Source organism: Notolepis coatsorum (genome assembly GCF_963971535.1).
Source record: "Notolepis coatsorum genome assembly, chromosome: 14".
Classification (NCBI taxonomy): Eukaryota; Metazoa; Chordata; class Actinopteri; order Aulopiformes; family Paralepididae; genus Notolepis; species Notolepis coatsorum.
Genome location: NC_140178.1, coordinates 15482360 through 15498815, shown reverse-complemented (window position 1 = coordinate 15498815; position 16456 = coordinate 15482360). Strand labels below are relative to the sequence as shown.

At 45.7% G+C, this 16456-nt stretch overlaps 1 protein-coding gene across 1 annotated transcript in view; it reads right to left on the bottom strand.

Moving 5' to 3' along the window:
* Positions 1–16456, bottom strand: part of tecra (trans-2,3-enoyl-CoA reductase a) — a 42507-nt gene that overhangs the window by 20938 nt on the left and 5113 nt on the right. The window lies entirely within an intron of this gene.

Below are 16456 nucleotides of genomic sequence, written 5' to 3'. Positions count from 1 at the left end.
CACTAACTGCCTCCACTCCAGAGTGACAGAAGAAGACACCACCCTCCTACAGCATGTCGAGAGGCTATGGACACTAGAGACAATGCCCTTTAAGAACGAAAAGAAAGACATTCGTTCCAAGGAAGACATTTACGCTATAGCCCTCCTCGAGCAGGGGACAAAGAGAGTCAAAGTCAACGGAGTGATGAGATACGCAACTCCACTCCTGAGGCGAGAGGGTATGCCTACCTTCCACGCCCCAAAAGAAGCGACGGAGCGGTATCTATTGAACACAGAGCGGCGCCTAGCCAGAGACCCCGCTCAAGAGACGGTGTACCGCGCGGAGATTAACAAGCTAATCACAGCGGGACACATAAAGAAAATTGACATTAAAGAGGCCGATCAGACGACCGAATCATGGTACGTGCCGCACCACAAAGTCCACCACAACGGCAAGGATCGTATTGTGTTCAACTGCAGCTACCAGATCGGATCACAAAATCTGAATAAAGAGCTCTTGCCCGGCCCAACACTCGGCCCCTCTCTACTAGGCGTGTTACTACGTTTCCGCCAAGACAAGGTGGCCATCAGCGGCGACATCAAAGGGATGTTCCTGCAGGTGAGACTAGTGGAGGAGGACAAGCCCCTGCTGCGGTTCCTATGGAGAGAGAGGATCGGGGATGAGCAACCAGCCATCTATCAATGGGAAGTCCTCCCTTTCGGAACCACATGCAGCCCATGCTGTGCTACGTTTGCACTGCAAAAACACGTCGCAGAGGACCCAGCAGCTGATGAAGAGGTCCGACAAAGTGTAGGAAATAGTTTCTACGTGGACAACTGTCTGCAAAGCGTCTCGACGCCAGAAGAAGCCGAGGCCCTTCTACTCAAGCTCCGCGCCTCCCTGATCAAAGGCGGCTTTGATCTCAGGCAGTGGGCCAGCAGCGACCCGCAAGTATTGCGCAGCCTCCCCCCCGAGGACAAGGCAGCAAGCAGCGAGACCTGGATGGCGACCATCCCAGGAGAAGCCCAAGAAATGACATTAGGACTAGTCTGGCGCTTCAAAACAGACTCGCTCCATTATAAACACACACCCCTGACCAAGGAGCAGGGAAGGTCGACTGCACTACCGACCACCAGACGGAGTGTATACAGAACACTCGCCAGACAATATGACCCGTTGGGATGTATTCTACCTTACACCACCAGGGCAAAGATGATTGTAAGAGCGTTATGGGACAAGGACCAGGGCTGGGACGACCCCATACCCGAACACCTTGCATCCACATGGAGAGAGTGGGAGACGGAACTCAGCTCACTCCCAGGTGTCAACATACGCCGCAGCTACTTCCCACCCACAGTGAGGCCGGAGACGTGCCAGATGGACCTGCACGTCTTCAGCGACGCCTCCGAAGTAGCCTACGGTTCGGTGGCCTACTTGCGTGCCCGAGAGGAGGGAGGAGAAATACATACTGCTTTCATCCTGGCTCGCTCAAGAATAGCCCCACGAAAGCAACAATCTATCCCGCGTCTAGAGCTCTGCGCAGCCCTAGCAGGAGCGCAACTCGCCACGTTAATCCAACGTGAACTCACCATTCCGGTGCAAAGAACAATCTTGTGGTCAGACTCCACGACAGTACTCACATGGATCCGGTCTGATTCGTGCAGATACAAGGTCTTCGTGGGAGTCAGAGTCACAGAGATTCAAGATTTAACAGAAGTAGCAAGCTGGAGGTATGTGGACACAAAACACAACCCAGCTGACGTCATCACCCGGGGAATGTCCCTGGATGACCTCACCCGTCACAACCTATACAGTGACGGGCCAGAGTTCCTCAAGCTCCCGGAAGAAGAGTGGCCTACACCCACCCCACGGGAAGCGAGTAAAGAGGAGGCCGAAAACAAGAAATCTATGTTCTGTGGATTGAACACACTCGTCTCCACAGACCCCGACATAGACGATTGCCTCACCCTAGAGAGTGCGCAGCTAAAGACATTCCTGTGGCACCACCCAGAGGTTCAGCTCACTACTGACATTACAGCAGCTGACTACGAAGAAGCAGAACTTCTTCTACTACAACGAGCCCAGAGAGACTTGTTCCCCGATGAGCTAGACTGTCTACAGGGAGCAAAGCCCGTCCCATCAGACAGCAGACTGCTCCACCTAGCCCCCGAGAGCGACGCCCATGGTCTCATCAGAGTGGGTGGTCGTCTGCGGAGAGCTCCAGACTTACCGGATGACATCAAGTACCCGATAGTCTTAAACAGCCGACACAAGGTCACAGAGCTGATCATAAAGAAATACGACGAGGATGTGCATCACGCCGGGGCAGAGAGAGTCTTCGCGGAGATCAGACGTCGTTATTGGATACTGCAAGGGAGAGAAGCAGTGCGGCGCTTCCAGCGAACCTGTCTAGACTGTCGTAAGTGGCGAGCGCAGCCCAGTATACCCCGGATGGCTGACCTACCTCCCTGTCGCCTCCGACTCGGCGACAAGCCTTTTCACTCCACCGGTATGGACTGTTTCGGCCCGCTGTATATAAAGAAAGGAAGAGGAACCGAGAAGCGGTGGGGTATTGTATTCAAATGCATGACCACCCGAGCGATGCATATAGAACTCCTTCCAACCATGAGCACAGACTCATTCCTTATGGCCTTCCGAAGATTCACATCGCGAAAAGGCAAACCGTCTATACTATTGTCTGATCACGGGACAAACTTCAAAGGCGGAGAAAGAGAGCTGAGAGAGAGCTTCCAAGCTATGGGCCCAGAACTTAAGACCCACCTCGCTCCATCCCAGATTGACTTCCAGTTTAACCCCCCGAACGCACCTCACTTCGGTGGAACTTGGGAACGAGAAGTACGTTCAATAAAGACAGCCCTGTACGCCGTGCTTGGGGCCCAGACCGTGGCGGAAGAAGTCCTAATGACAGTCCTCACGGAGATCGAGGGAGTATTGAACTCAAAGCCCCTCGGTTACGTCTCAAGTGATGTAGCAGATGTCGACCCAGTCACCCCCAACACACTCTTGATGGGGCGGCTGGACCCCGCGCTACCACAGACAATGTACAGGCCTGAAGAAGCGAACGGCCGAAGAATGTGGAGGTACAGTCAAGTATTGGCTGACAAGTTTTGGAACAGCTTCCTACTCCACTATCTACCGTCTCTACAGACCCGCCAGAAATGGGTGAAAGAGAGAGACAATTTGACAGAAGGAACAGTCGTCATGATTATCGACCAGTCACTACCCCGAGCTATGTGGCCGGCTGGCCGCGTAAGCAAAGTGATCACCGGTGCCGACGGAAAGGTCCGAGCAGCCGAAGTGCTCGTCCAAGGACGGATCTACACCCGACCCGTGGCGAGGCTAATAGAACTGCCAAGGCTCCCCGATACTATCGATGACGACCATGACCCATGACTTTGTGAACTGCCCGACCCCTCACAACAGACATTGAGTAGTGGACAGTGCGACAGTGCGGTTAATCTGTCTCTGCTTAGCTAATTAGGTGGGACTAATTAGGAGGCGGCTGTTACAAAGGATCAGATTAAACCGAATATATATATTTATTGATTGATATATATTGCATAGTATTTGTATATCGTTTGATATCCCTTGTATATTCCTTGTACATATACACGGAATGTCCTTTTAGCCTAGTACAGACCATAATATTTCATTCTCCTATTGGACAGCGGTCCACAGGCGCCAGGGCCGTGCCTCCAGAGTCAGGTTCAAAGCCACCGTCAAGACATGTCTGGACATGCCCGGCCTTGCCCAGGGATACGAGACAGAAATGAGGTTGGCACTAGATTGTTCGCCGTGCATATAAATATGGCGCAGGTGAATACAGAAGTAGAGTTACCCAATAAGTTGAAGCCTCACCCACGATACTCCGTGCGGTGAAGTATGGCCTGTTTGGCCCCAAATAGAGCATTGAGACCGCGTGCGAATTAATAACTGAATTGTCAGAGTTTGGCGCTATACCGTCGAGTGCGACATATTTCTATTAAGTCAGTAATAGTCTATTTGTGTATAGTGTATCGTGCGGCTAAAGTTCTACAGTGACCAGCATCACCAACGCTTCCTCGTATCAGCTAGAGTGCTTATCCAGGCTGGGCTGCTTTCATGGCGCTTTCACCCGAGGAGACCTAGACGAGAACCGTGTGGACATGTACACTGGATTAATCTACCCGACGACTACATAGCCCTTTGCGGCTGGATTATATTTGTTTTGGTCCTGTGATTTATGGAGCGGAGAATCGCCGACGCCTACACGTGTGGGATTTACCCTGTGAGGAGCCAGGTCGAGTCGGCGCCTCAGAGAGCCTGAGGCCGGCTAGCTTTCTTCACTGTGGAGCTACAGTCTACGGAGAACAGCTGTATTCGTCTGTGGATCAAGAGACTATTGCACCGTCTCCTGTACTTGGAGTCTCCTTAGTCATCGTTGACCAGACTCTCTACTACCGACAGATCCTCTACCCCTGCTGGCTTACAACCGGGGGGACCCTTCCAGTATCTCCCGCTATATATTACTAGTGTACCATAGATATAATTCCCTAAGATTCAGGTTGTATAATTACCTCCTGCGTAACCAGAGAATGGACATTCATTATTGATTTGCCTACGCACATTCCTTTGCCTTATAAGCGCATCCACAGTAAAATAGAGAAGTATATTATGTACCTTTTGCTGCAATAAATACTTGATTACACCTTTGTGTGGAACCGATTCATTGTGGGAAGTGTTCATCATATTTATATATCATGTACTGTATGGCCAGTAATTAAAGTACATAAAGCGGTAGTGGTTTAATGATACCATACTTATCAATACAGTCAGGGAATTGTACCCCTCAGTTACACACAGCATTTTTTAAGCAAATATTGTAGTATTGCAAGTCATGTCCTAAATATTATAAATACATCGCTTCTGACAGGTATTTTCCCAGACGCATTCAAAACAGCTGTTGTAAGACCCTTACTAAAGAAACCCAAACTAGACAGTAATGTACTAACCAACTATAGGCCTATATCCAACCTCCCATTCATCAGTAAGATACTTGAAAAAATTGTCGCAATACAAATAAACTCCTTTCTCAAAGAAAACAACATCATGGAGGAATTTCAATCAGGCTTCAGAACGCACCATAGCACTGAAACTGCTCTTACAAAAATAATTAGTGACCTCAGAATAAACTCTAATGCAAACAAAGTCTCAATTCTCGTCCTATTAGATCTATGCGCAGCATTTTACACGATCGACCATGATATCCTAATAAATCGTCTAGAAAAGTTAGTTGGTCTTTCTGACTATGTATTAAACAGGTTCAGAACATACAGTAATAGGGAGAAAATATTACGTCAGGCTTGGAGATCATTCTTCTGAGAAACATGACACCTACTTCGGAGTTCCACAGGGGAGCTGCCTTGGTCCATTATTATTCTCACTATACATGCTGCCACTCGGAGACATCATTAGAAAACACAATGTATGTTTCCGTAGTTACGCAGATGACACACAATTGTACATCTCCGCTGAACCAAATGACCCACACAGCTATAAACTCCATTTCCGCCTGTCTCTTAGCAATAAACAAATGGATGACAAACAACTTCCTAAAATTAAATGAGGGCAAAACTGAAATCCTACTAGTCGGTCCTATAACAAAAAGAGAAATGTTACAGAGCAATATGGGGCAACTTACTCCTTGGATCAAACCCGAAGTTACAAGTCTTGGTGTTATAATAGACTCAGACCTAAGCTTTAAATCACACATCAATAATGTCACAAAAACATCATTTTTCCACCTTAGAAACATAGCTAAAGTACAGCCGTTAATAAATCAAAAAGACGCTGAAAAACTGATCCATGCCTTTATCTCTAGCCGACTTGACTACTGTAATGCACTCCTCACTGGCCTCCCAAAAAAAGAACACAGAACAACTACAACTCATTCAAAACTCGGCAGCTAGGCTACTAAGTAGAACCAAGAGGAGAGACCACATCAGTCCAGTATTAGCTAACCTACACTGGCTTCCGGTAACATTTATAATTGATTTCAAGGTCCTCCTCCTTATATACAGAGCACTAAATGGAACCAAGCTGCATTGCAAATTCTCTAGTCAACTATGTGCCTCCTAGAACATTGCGATCATCTACTACTGGTCTATTGAAGGTTCCAAGCCACAGTCTAAGGAAAATCGAGGATGCAGCTTTTGCAAACTATGCACCAAAGTTATGGAACACCCTACCTATGGACATTAGTGAAGCTAGATCTCTTAATATTTTCAAAAATAAGCTAAAAACGTACCTCTTCACCATAGCCTTCTAATACACTCTGCTGTTGATTGTACTGTAGCACTATTTTACTCTGTCCATTATATTGCATAATTTGACTATCTATTCTATTCTACTATTCTATTATTGCACTGTATTATTTTATTCTGTCTATTGCTTTTTATTACAGGTTCAAAACTGTCAGGTATTAAACTGTGTGGGTATCAAACAAGAGACTGTCAGGCTTTAAAACTGTGTAGGACCCAGGCCTAGAACTGCACCCTGAGAGAGGGAACTGCGCCCTGAGAGGGAGGTTTGCCCTGGGTGGGAGGTTCAAAGGGTCAAAGTAGGTATAAAACAGGAGGGAAGACTGTCAAGTTTTAAACTGTGGATACCAAACAGAGAAGGTAAAGACGACTTTGAAATGTTGAGCAGTAATCCAGAAACATTTTATTGCACTGTAAAATATATATATTTTTTAATCTATTCTATTCTACAATTTTATTGCACTGGACTATTTTACTCTGTCTATTTTATCTTACTCTTTTTATTATTGTCTATTTAAAACTGAATCAAACCATAAACAAAGTGGCCTGTTGGGATGTTAGATCCTAATGTGAAAAACTGTGATTTTATGTCTGCACTTTAAGCGCTCATTTTATGCCTGTCTTTTTTCTGTTATGAAACACTTTGAGCTGCAGTTTCTGTATGAAAGGTGCTATACAAATAAAGTTTATTATTATTATTATTATTCAACGCTATTCTTTTGGCATCATTAACACATTGAGTGCCACGCCCCTTCCGGGAAGTGCATCTGGCCTTGTCGCCCATTAACCCCATGTAAACGCTCACCTTGTTTGTAGAGCTAAACCTATATTTTATATTATAGCTATGGGTCTAATAACACCGTAGATTGTCAGTGAGTTGCTTCCAGTCAACATGCAAAAAACTGATAATTTTTTCATCTGTACACTTCCGTTTTATACCGTTTGAATATGAATATAGTTTGGGTGCTTCTGAGTAATTCCAGGAAAAAGACGCGATCGAATCTTCCTGAAATCAACGCTAGATTATCATTATTATGTCCCCTCGTGCATACATGAAATGGGCCCTGGAGTGCGGCGCACCCAACCCCCCCCCCCCCGCCTCCTGCACCCAACGGTAAACAGCCACACACAGCACACACAGACAGCTTCAATTGTGGGAGAAAGAAATATCAGATCAACGCAAGATTGGATATATAGAGTAAAAAAAAGTATCCAATTATCTGATCGCCATTCCAGTTATCCAGCCTGATGTTATCATTGGGAATGGGTCTCAGCTCGCAAAAGGGCAAATACCGCTGCCTACGCCTTCCAGCCGGTATTGCACTCCATTAGAAATGGTGTAGTTTCTTTTCTGGGCCGATCTGAGCCATGCAGGCGGGGGTTTAAATACTCCGGCAGGAGGAGCATTTACAAAAACCCTATACCCTAAAATACCCCAAAATACCCCCAAATACCCCAAAGTATACCCAAAAATACCCCAAAGTACAGCAAAATACCCCCCCAAATACCCCCAAAAGACGCCAAAATACCCCAAAGTATACCCCCAAGTATAGGCTACTTGGGGTATTTTGGGGTATACTTTGGGGTACTATGGGGTATTTTGGGGTGTTTTAGGGTACTTTGGGGGTATTTTGGGGTATTTTAGGGTATTTTGGGGTATACTTTGGGGTACTTTGTGGTATTTTGGGGTATTTTAGGGTACTTTGGGGTATTTTGGGGTATACTTTGGGGTATTTGCGGGTACTTTGGGGTATTTTGTGGTACTTTGGGTAGGGATGCTCGATATTGGCTTTTTTACCGATACCGATATACCGATATTGTCCAACTCTTAATTTCCGATACCGATATCAACCGATATCACATTTTAATGCCGATATCGGCCGATAATATCGGTAGGCCGATAATATCGGACATCCCTAACTTTGGGGTATTCTGGGGTATACTTTGGGGTACTTTGGGGTAATTTCGGGTATTTTAGCGATATTTTGGGGTACTTTGGGGGTATTTTAGGGTATTTTGGGGGTATTTTCTGGTACTTTGACCATGCAAACTCCACACAGACAGGCCCGGGAGATACCCCACCTGGGTACCTGGCAACACGGAAACCTGGTCCCCAAGTGGGAATCGAACCCTGGACCTTCTAGCTGTGAGGTGACAGTGTTAACCACTACACCACCTGCCGCAGAGAGAGAAGGCTGACTAAGTGTGTCTCACCAGACCATTTGAGGCTAGAGCAGCGAAGGCGAGTGTCACAGTCTGGTGGCCTCAGTTGGCTTTGTACACGCTCCAGACTTTGATTAATTAAAAGAACACATATTGTCACTTTAATGCTGCTAGAGTGACTGCAAACGACTCGAAGCGGCTTGCACGGCAGACTCATAATAGAGATTTCCTCATATTAAGAAATGGGACAAACGTGAGTGATATTATGTGTTAAGTCTTCAGTCTAGGCTTTTGATGCATAATGCAAATCTGCCAAGAGTCCCGGGATCTTCGGAGGCTCATCGAGGATGAGGTAACCGGTTCTTTGCGAAGGCTTACAAAGCACATTCACTGTGGAGCCATGATAAATCCATGCCCGCGTCTAGCCAATCATGCTCATTCACATTCACAAATGAACGATCAACGTTTATAACAGCCGTCTTACAAATTTAGGTCTGTGTAAAATGTATATGACATAAATAAATTCAACCATGTATGGTGTTTTCAATTTAAAATGTCCCTGTGTACAGTATTTCCACTATGTGGGTTGCATTAAGCATGTGTGCGACTTTTAGAATACCTTCTAGAAAGGCGCTATATAAATAAAACATATGATTATGATTATGATTATGATTATGATTATGATTATTATTATGATTATGATTATGATTATGATTATTATTATTATTATTATTATTATTATTATTATTATTATTATTATTATTATTATTATTATTATTATTATTATTATTATTATTATTATTATTATTATTATTATTATTGTTATTGTGCCATGCTTCTGTGCTTGTGCTATTCAGTTTCACTGGTGGAAAGAAAATCCCTATAGCCCAATAGAAAAAGTGTGTTGCTGAAGGGCCATTGACATCTCAATATGTCACCAGCAGAATTGCTCCCTCTAGCACATTCCACATCTGCATCTAGGGTCCTCTCTGCTCCACTGAGCCACTGAAAGGGAATAACACTCCATTTAGGAACTCACAGTATTCCTGCATCCAAGGTCACTTCTCTCAAGAGAGAGGGAGATAGAACAAATAGAAATAGATATAGAATGAGAGAGGAGGGGATAGAGAGATAAGAGGGGTGATATAGATTCAGATTCAGATTCATTTATTAAGCCATTTGTGTAAAACACATTGGTAATTGTTGCAGTATTACAGTGTATGCATTTTTTCCTTTCTTTTTTCACAGTAAACGACAAACACCAGCACAGACACAGGACAAAAAACAGTGCAGTGGAGGATTAATCAATTAAATACATATATATATATAAAGTGTAGAGTGCAGAGTTCCAGTAAGGACTAGTGCAGTGCAGTCAGTGTCATTGTCAGTGTCAGTGTCACTGGAGGACGGTCTTAACCAAGACATGGACATCCTAGTAGCCTATCTACAAAAGTGGCGCCTTCAGCTCAGCACCAGCAAGACCGTTACAGCAGCATACCATCTCTGCAACAGAGACGCCAAGAGGGAACTGGAGGTATATGCTGACCACAAGCGTCTGGAGTCCCAGCAAGCCCCTAAATACCTTGGCGTGCGTCTGGATCGGACACTGTCCTTCAAACAACACCTCGAAGATGTCAGGGCAAAGACAACATCAAGGGTTGTGCTGATCCGACGCCTCGCAGGTACAACCTGGGGAGCCACTGCCAAGACCCTTCGGATATCCACCCAAGCCCTGGTCTTCTCGGCAGCAGAGTACTGTACCCCAGTCTGGAGCAGAAGCCCACACGTTAAAAAAGTTGATGCGGCTACTAACAACGCCCTCCGGATCATCACTGGATGCCTGAAGGCTACACCCGTCTTCCTGCTGCCAGTCCTTGCAGGAATCGCACCAGCTGGCCTACGACGAGAGGCTGCCACTCTCGCCCTAGCAAGGAAGGCAGTGAAGCATGACTGGCACATCCTACACAACACCACAACAACAACAGCACCTATGAGCAGACTCAAGTCCCACCACCCCTACAACAAGGTGGCACAAGAGATGCTCCGTTCCACCACTGAGGACCTATCCAGAAATGGATGGCTGGCGGCAGCCTGGAAGAGAGAGTGGGAGAGTGCTGGGCCAACCCGTATCCACCACTACATCTGGGATCCAGGAGATGGGGCCACAGGAGACTATCTTCCACACCGGCAATGGGTTCTGCTGAACCGTTTAAGATCTGGGGTTGGTCACTTTAAAGCATCATTAAAGAAGTGGGGCCTGGCAGACAGCGCTGCATGTGAGTGTGGAGACCCTGAGCAGACTGTTGACCACATCCTGACCATCTGCCCCCTATACAAACCACCCTCGGAAGCCAGCCTCTTTGATGTGGGACCAGAGTTAAGGGCATGGCTACAAGATACGGAGTTGGACCTCTGACGTTACACGAAAGAAGAAGTATCATTGTGCCAGTGTCACTTGGGGGCAGAGGGGGGGGGGGGGCTGAGGCATTGATCAGCCTGGCGGCTGATGGGAAGAAGCTCAGTCTGTGACGAGCTTTCACAGCCTTTGGGATCCTCAGCCTTCTCCCAGAGGGGAGCAGGGTGAAGAGGCTGTGACAAGAGAGAGAGAGAATGAGAGAGGAGTAGGATGAGAGAGGAGTAGGATGAGAGAGGAGGATAGAGAAAGGAGATTGGAGATATAGAGAGAATGAGAAGAGGGGAGAGAGAGATAATGAGAGAGGAGGAGGATATATATAATGAGAGGAGAGAGAGAGTTATTTAGACCCACAATTTGCTTTTAATTCTGGCTCAGACCTCCTAGCAGTGCTAGCATGTAAACCTGGGTGTGAGCACATGACTGACATCAGTGGCTGTAGGCTTCTCTCTCACTCTCTCTCTCTCTCACTCTCTCTCACTCACTCTCTTTCTCTCTCTCTCTCTCTCTCTCTCTCTCTCTCTCTCTCTCTCTCTCTCTCTCTCTCTCTCTCTCTCTCTCTCTCTCTTTCTCTATCTCTCTCTCTCTCTCTCTCTCTCTCTCTCCCTCTCTCTCTCTCTCTCTCTCTCTCTCTCTCTCTCTCTCTCTCTCTCTCTCTCTCTCTCTCTGATGTCTAGCTTTAGGAGAGAGTTATGCTTGTCAACAAATACTGACTGAACAGTCCAGGGGCACAGGTAGTACATGTGAATTCTTAAAATGGGACGCAGTCCTCTTTAATACACTATACATGATTGAGTCCTACATTGGCGTGTTTTTCAATAAATGCACACATTGTTGTATATTCATAGGCTTTTGCTTGAATAATATCCACTAGGGCTGACCCCTATTAATCGATTAGTCGACTAATCGGTCGAAAGGAGCCGTAGTCGACTGGCCAACCTCTTAGTCGAATATAATAATTGTATTATTATTATTTTTTTTGTATCATTCTTTCCAAAAGAAAATAGGCCTAGAAGCGTGGCTAACGCTAATGGCACGCATACCAGAGGCTAACTGCCTACGAAAACAGGCACAGAGGCACTGAAAGAGGATTTCACCCATCTAATGAACACACTACACTATAAATATCAAGATGTATCCATCAGTGGACCAATTGCATGCTTTTGCAGAGGACAAGAAGCCTTCAGTCGACTCCTTCAGACATTAAGCACCAGTGATGCCGGTAACGCGTTACTAAGTAACGCGTTATTGTAATCTGATTACTTTTCCCCGAAAATAGTTATCTAACGCGTTAATCTTTAAAAGCCAGTAATCTGATTGCAGTTACTTGTCCAAGTGGCTGTGCGTTACTATTTCGTTACTATCTCATCATAAATTCATAATGCAGGCGGAATGCAGTATTTTATTTCGTTTTCGACAGTCAAAAATACATTTTGAGCTGTTTTTCTTATTATTATTATGGAGTGACGTGGTGTGGCAGTGAAAGGGTTACACAAGAATGTGTCCCGCGGCGTGACTGGACTCTCTGTCTGTGAGTGACTCTGCTTTGGCCCAATCACATTCCCCATCCACAGTCTGCGAATCAGAGGCAGAGTAGGGCAGGTCTTCACAGCACGTCATGTGACATATGCGCCAATCGTGTGACAGCAGGGCTCCGTTGTTATGTTCGTCTGAGAATTCCACCCCAAAACGCTTGTCTAAACGAAGTGAAACCTCTTCTTGCGGTTTCTGTTCAGACTTCCACCCCAAAACGCTCGTTTAAACGTAGCCTCAGTCAAAATACTGTCTACCGCTAAAAACAGCACATCCAATTGCATTGAAAGCATCTGGAATCACAACACTAGCCGACGCTTCGACTAGGTACAGGAGGACTCGGAGGCCAGCCAAACAGCAAAAGAGAGAGATTGTTTCTTTCCCTATTGATTAATGTATATTTGATGGTGGCAGAGCAAAAGCTCTTATTTGCCAGATTTACAGTTAATTTACATGTTAAAGAGAGACTGATTGTATGTTTATAGAGAGACATTTATAAAAACAATTTAATAGTTACAGTTGATATAATTGAATAGTTCAGCCTGCATTTGTTAGATGTGAATGGATACACTGGTTTTGTACAACCACTGGCTGGCTGCTCTAATGCTGTGAGCATCATAGACTGTTGCTTTACCATACTTTATGGCAGTGGTTCCCAATCCTCTCCTCGAAGCACCCTAGCCGTTCCATGTATTTGTTAAATTCCACCACCAGCACACCTGATTCAACTAATAAAGGGCTTGTTAAGTTGAATCAGGTGTGCTGGTGGTGGAATTTAACAAATACATGGAACGGCTGGGGTGCTTCGAGGAGAGGATTGGGAAGCACTGCTTTATGGTACAGAAGCTGAAGCACTAGTTTAACAATTTACGTTATGTGCAGAGAAACAAGTTAAAAACAATTTATGCACTTTCAATAAAGCGTTTAAAAAAAACTGTTGGGGGAACGACGACGACTTCGTAACCTAGTTACTTTCAAAGTAACTAAGTTACTCTGATAATCAAGTAATCAGTAAAGTAACTTGGATTACTTTTTAAAGGAGTAATCAGTAATCAGTAATCGGATTACTTTTACAAGTAATCTGTGTCATCACTGTTAAGCACCCCCCACAGCCCAAATGGAATGATAATTTTATTTTTTTTTAATTACAAAATATTTTCTTTTAAATATTATCCCTTTTTTTATTTATTTTTTTACGTCGACCAATAGTCTACTAACGGCAAATTTTGGCCAATCCTAGTCGACCATCCAAATCCTTAGTCAAGTCAAGTCAAGTCAAGAGTTTTATTTGTCACTGCATACAAGTATACAATGAAATGCGGGGGCAGCCCTAATATCCACCATATACTTCTGGGCACTGTCACAATCACTTTCCATCTTTATCGTTGATTTTCATGTGAGCTGTATACATCAGTGTGACATGGCTTAAGGGGATTGTCCTGAATGTTGACTAATACCACACGATTGGCTGTGGTGCGTATGGAAAACATACCTGTTTTTGGAGTACTTCAAATCCACCGTTATTCCCCTGAAAAACCACATTGACCACATTCACATGGCGGCCATTTTGCTCTTATGTCCTTTCCACCCTGTTCCCACCCTTTTCCAGGGTTACTGGAAGGATTAATGGGAGTTACTGGAGGAAGCATGCACTGTATACATGCCCTTAACCCTTTCACTACCACACTATAGAAGGACATGCACATGGCTGTTGTCCAGAGGAGTGCAGAGGGGCATCCACCACTAACACAGCAGCATGGTGTGTGTGAGTTCTCAATTAATGCACTCAAAGATGGTACCGGTATTGTGAATGACATAATTGATTGTGTCACTGAATATTGAGAAAAATGTACTTGGAGAGAGAGAGAAACAGAGGAGAGAGAGGGGGAGAGATGGAGAGATATAGAGATATAGGGAATGTGGTGGTCTGATGTGTGGCTCTGTCAGGCTTGGCTCTTGTACTGCTCTGAATTTCCACATGTGCCTCCCATCCCAGTTGACAGGAATGAGGGAGGGGGGGCATAGTGCGTGTGGAAGGTTGGGCACAGGGGAAGGGGGGGTCAACTCTTAGAGCCGGTTCCCGAACGTAATCTCAAACCGGCCGGCGCGTTCACACCGGGATTAATTGGTTCGGAACATGAAAAATCGGTGCTCAGCTGGAACTGAAAAATAGTTTCGTGGTGGTGGTGTTAGTGGTGGTGTCAGTGGTGTTGGTGGGGGTGGTGTTAGTGTTACGGGCTGGTGGGCAGTTACCGGCTGGTTCGTTAGTTACCGTCTTCTGTCTGTGGTCTGTCAACGTGGTTTAGTACTTCTATTCTATTCACATAATATGCTTACTACATATATCTATTCTATCCACATATGCTTACCACAAGTATATATTGCTATGTCCGCCCATCACAATCACGCTAACTGTCTAACGCCTGTCCCGTCTCCCTGTCTCCCTGTGAGTGGCTGTCTCGTGGTGATGACCGGAGTGGTGGACGTCCCGTGATGAAGACCGGGAGGATGCGACCCTCTCTGCGCCGCCCCCATGTCTCAAATAGATCCATCCATCAGCTCTATTTTTCAATATTTCAAAATGTTCAGTTGCTATTGCATGCACTTATCTGTGTTTCATTACACATATGTGTACATGCAACTGTTTCACCTGTTTTATTGCAACAGTACTATCACCGACATCTAAGAAAGGAGATCCCCCCTTGAACGACCCTTCTAAGGCTTCTCTCCTCCATATTGCCTGTGGTGCATTTTTTTTTAGGTTTTGGTGAGTTTTTCCTTACCTTCGCGTGGGGTATGTCTGGGAGTGTTGCATTCATTTATTTTATTTATTTGAAATGTTTTGGACTTCATGGTGTTTTTGTTTTGTTCTTGATTTATTGTTTCTTCTTGACTTGGCTAAAGAAGACGTGTCCGGCCCATGGGGACATTAACGTGTGTTGTCGGGCCTTGATTTTATTTGATTTGGTGGTGGTGTTAGTGGTGGTAGTGTTAGTAGTGGTGGTGGTGGTGGTGTTAGTGGTGGTAGTGTTAGTGGTGGTGGTGTTGGTGGTGGTTGTGTTAGTGGTGGTGTTAGTGGTGGTGTTAGTGGTGGTAGTGTTAGTGGTGGTGGTGTTGGTGGTGGTTGTGTTAGTGGTGGTGTTAGTGGTGGTGGTGTTAGTGGTGGTGTTGGTGGTGGTGGTGTTAGTGGTGGTGTTGGTGGTGGTTGTGTTAGTGGTGGTGTTAGTGGTGGTGGTGTTAGTGGTGGTTGTGTTAGTGGTGGTGTTAGTGGTGGTGGTGTTAGTGGTGGTGGTGTTAGTGGTGGTGTTAGTGGTGGTGGTGGTGTTAGTGGTGTTAGTAGTGGTGTTAGTGGTGGTGGTGGTTTTAGTGGTGGTGTTAGTGGTGGTGGTGGTGTTAGTGGTGGTGGTGTTAGTGGTGGTGTTGGTGGTGGTTGTGTTAGTGGTGGTGTTAGTGGTGGTGGTGGTGTTAGTGGTGGTGGTGTTAGTGGTGGTGTTGGTGGTGGTTGTGTTAGTGGTGGTGTTAGTGGTGGTTGTGTTAGTGGTGGTGTTAGTGGTAGTGGTGTTAGTAGTGGTGTTAGTGGTGGTGGTGGTTTTAGTGGTGGTGTTAGTGGTGGTTGTGTTAGTGGTGGTGTTAGTGGTAGTGGTGTTAGTGGTGGTGGTGTTAGTGGTGGTGGTGTTAGTGGTGGTTGTGTTAGTGGTGGTGTTAGTGGTGGTGGTGTTAGTGGTGGTGGTGTTAGTGGTGGTGTTAGTGGTGGTGGTGGTGTTAGTGGTGTTAGTAGTGGTGTTAGTGGTGGTGTTAGTGGTGGTGGTTTGGTGGTGGTTGTGTTAGTGGTGGTGTTAGTGGTGGTGGTGTTGGTGGTGGTTGTGTTAGTGGTGGTGTTAGTGGTGGTGGTGTTAGTGGTGGTTGTGTTAGTGGTGGTGGTGTTAGTGGTGGTGGTGTTGGTGGTGGTTGTTGAGTGGTGGTGTTAGTGGTGGTGGTGTTAGTGGTGGTGTTAGTAGTAGTGGTGTTAGTGGTGGTGTTAGTGGTGGTGGTGGTTTTAGGGGTCCT